The sequence below is a fragment of the Malaclemys terrapin genome, chromosome 5 (assembly GCF_027887155.1).
Source record: "Malaclemys terrapin pileata isolate rMalTer1 chromosome 5, rMalTer1.hap1, whole genome shotgun sequence".
Taxonomy (NCBI): Eukaryota; Metazoa; Chordata; order Testudines; family Emydidae; genus Malaclemys; species Malaclemys terrapin.
Window position 1 is genome coordinate 56968119 of NC_071509.1, and position 3841 is coordinate 56971959.

Below are 3841 nucleotides of genomic sequence, written 5' to 3' on the forward strand. Positions count from 1 at the left end.
TTTGGGCTCAGAAAAATTACTTACATAGGAGAAAGGTTAACTGAGGTTAAATGAGGGGTATGTATTGATCTCAGCAGAACACAAGCTATAACTGTGAGGCTGGCAAAGGAGCTAATCTGTGTATGACCTATAACAACTTAACAAAGGGTATTGTAATCGTAATCAGGACATTTCACTTGTGTGTGGGCTGGTCCCCACTTAGTCCGGACTTCGGACTAAGGTACGCAAATTCAGCTACGTTAATAACGTAGCTGAATTCGAAGTACCTTAGTCCGAACTTACCGCGGTCCAGACGTGGCCGGAAGTCTCCCCCCGTCGACGCCGCGTACTCCTCTCGGCGAGCTGGAGTACCGGCGCCGACTGTGAGCACTTCCGGGATCGATCCGGGATCGATTTATCGCGTCTTAACCAGACGCGATAAATCGATCCCAGAACATCGATGGCGTGCCGCCGGACCAGCCGGTAAGTGAAGACTAGGCCTGTGACTATCAAAAAGGTGTAGGTACACCAGCAATCACTAACCCATTCATTTGTAGTAATAGGAGTTAAGGGAGATGCTAAATGTGTTTGGTAAATTTCTAACAGGATATAGGTACACAATGTTACCAAATTAGCTTGTAAATGCTAGGTCCCTTTCATGATCAGGCCTGATCCTGCCATCTCTAGTTTGCTGAACTTTAAACAGGGAAAGTTTAAGACTAGGGTGACAGAATGTCCCAATTTTATAGGGACAGTCCCGATTTTGGGGTCTTTTTCTTATATAGGCTCCTATTACCCCCCTACCCCATCCCGATTTTTCACATTTGCTGTCTGGTCACCCTACGTGTGACAGATTTTCCAAGTAGTTACTTGAAATACTCTGGAAAAATGCATGGAAGGACTAACAGACCTACATCTAAGATGCCCTTTGGATTCTGACCTGTTGGCATGATTCCAGAGACTTTTGTGCACACCAGCAAACTCACCATCAATGCTACAAAACTGATCTAAGGACTCTGCAATTATTTGTAATGTATATGGTCTTTTAACTATTCAATAACTCTCTTTTTCTGTTTACTATTAATAAAAAAATTTATTAATAAAAACAATTGACTCAGAAAGCCCCTGTCCTAAGGCATTTTGACAGCAGAAGACAGACCAAATTGTCCACTGATGCCTCCAAAGAAGGCATAGAGCAGGCCTGCACAACTCGTAAAGCAGCGAGGGCCATATTACTCCAAAGAAAATAGCTGAGGGCCGAAACCCCCCCGGCCCCACTGAAACACCCCACCCCATCCCCGCCAAAACACCACCAGCACCCAGCACCGCCCAGCCCCAGTGTAAGAAAACAGGACTAACCCCAGCGGTGCCTCCTGCTGGTCTTCTTGGGAATTAGCTCATCCAGCCATTGGAGTGCCCTCTGCAGGCCAGTGTCCTGCGGCCACTGGCCCCATGTCCCTCCCGGACCCTGGTGCCCTTTGATCTGGGGTGCTGCCCCCTGGCAATACCCCCACACTGGCTCTAGGTCTCCCCTCTCTGGGGAACCCCCAACCTTCTAATCCCCACCTCGCCTCAGTATAAGGCTACTGCCAGTGACCAACTGCCCAGGGTGCCCCGTGGCAGACTGCAGTATAAGCCACTCATCACAGGCAAGGTTGGGTTTGGACCTGCTGCCTCTCTCTATAGCTGGGCTGCCCCTCTGCAGCCCTGGTACTGGTCTTAGGCCCTTAGCTAGGGCGGCCGCTTGGGGGGTTTCTAGGCTGGAGCTCCTCAGCTCCTCTAGCCTTCCCCCAGCCCTGCTCCACTCCCAGTACCCTGCTCAGCTCCCTAGCAGCCAGGCCCGTCTCTCTCTACAAGCAGAGGGAGACTTCCTCTGGCTCACAGCCTTTTTATACAGGCCAGCTGGGGCCTGATTGGGGAAGCCGCTGCAGCTGGGCCATGCCCCCATCAGCTTTTCCCCTGCCACAGCCCTCCCCCAGGGCTGTTTTAAGCCCTTCAGGTCAGGAATGGGGTAACCACCCTGCTACACCCCCCGAAACACATTCCCCGCCCCAGCACCGCCCGCCCCGCGGAAACAAACCCTCCTTCCCCAGCGCTGCCCTGCCGAAACAGCTGTGGGCCAAAAAGGAAGGTTGGGGGGGGGGGATACTTTATTAAGAATTTTTCAATTAAAGCCAACAATTTTTAAAATTTTAATTTTTTTTATGAATCATGGAAAAATGAAAAACACCTGTTCCGTTGAAAGAAAACATTTGTACTTTTCATAATTACCTTGCAAATTTAATGAGAGATATTACATCTCTTTTCGGCAACAAGCTTGTCGTATGCGGGGGTCATATTTGAAGTGGATATTTTCATAATATCTTCCAAATGGTCATCAGTCAGAGACGAACGTTGCTTGTTTTTATTCATGTTCATGATGGAAAATGTTTGTTCACATATGTAAATGCTTCCAAACATGCTGAACGTTTTCAGTGCAACTTCTTGTATTTTTCATCGTCAAGACTTTTGTAGAAGTCTCACGGGCTGCTTTCTCTGTGCTTATTTCGGTAAACTGCGGAACACTGAAGTTCAATAACCTCCAACTGCAAATCTAGTGGCACTTCCACTGGATCCACAGAAAAGGGATCTTCAATCAGCTTTCACTGGACATCATTGTCTTTGGACAAAGTAAGTCTTCTGTCAAATTCTTCAGTCAAAAGATTGATGTGCTTTGCGTATTTTTCTCTTTACTCGGAGTGTTTGTGCTGAGGGATACACTGTGCACAAGTGGGAAAGTGACACATTTCACCTTTTGACAGCTGACTTCTGAAAAGTTTTAATTTCATTTTGAAAGCTTTCACTGCTGCACACATTTGAAATATAAGTTGATTTTTTTCCCTGAAGCTGAATGTTGAGATCATTCAGGTGTGCTGTAATATCACAAAAGAAAAAGAGATCTTGATTCCAGGACTCATTTTCAAGCTCTGGGAATTTTATTGGCCCATTTTCTAGGAATTTTGCTACCTCCTCTTTCAAAGCAACAAAACGCTGGAGCACTCTTCCTCGACTCAACCACCTCACTTCCGTATGGTAGATTAAGTCGCTGCACTCGGCGTCTTCCCCTTCAAGAAAGGTTTGAAATGTCCTATGTTTTAGTCCTCTAGAACGAATGTCATTTACAATGGAAACTACCACTGACATTATATGCTCAAATTTTAAGACTTTGCTACACAAAACATGCTGATGTATAATGCAGTGATGTTTGGTTATTTGTCTCCCGATAAATTCTTCAAGAAGAGTAACTGCTCCAACATTTTTTCCGCACATAGCTGGAGCACCATCAGTACAAATGGCCACCAAGTTTGTGAAATCTAATCCCAACTTATCATTCATTCACTTTATCATTTCACTGGAGATTTCTTTTCCGGTTGTGCAACCCATCATGGAGCACATGCCAACAAGTTCTTCAGTAATTTCAAAGTTTTTATCAATACCTCTAATAAAAATAAGAAGTTGGGCGGTGTCTTTTAAATCCAAGCTTTCATCCATAGCTAGGGAGAAAAAGCAGAATTCACTGACTCTCTGCTTTAACTGATCACTTATATTGGTAGAAATGTCAGCTATTCTTCTCTGTACAGTCATGCATGATAGACTGACATTCTCAGATACTCCCCTCTTTTCTGGACATAGCTCAGATACAGCAATCAACATACACTTTTTTAAAAACTCGCCTTCTGTGAAGCATTTCCCAGCAGCAGCAATTTCCTTAGAAATTTGAAAGCTTACTTTAGTAACTGTATCATTCTCAGTGCTCAGTTTCTTGAAAACTTGCTGTTCTCCACTAAGGTTTTTCGCTAAACTGGCTGCTTTAATTATTTTT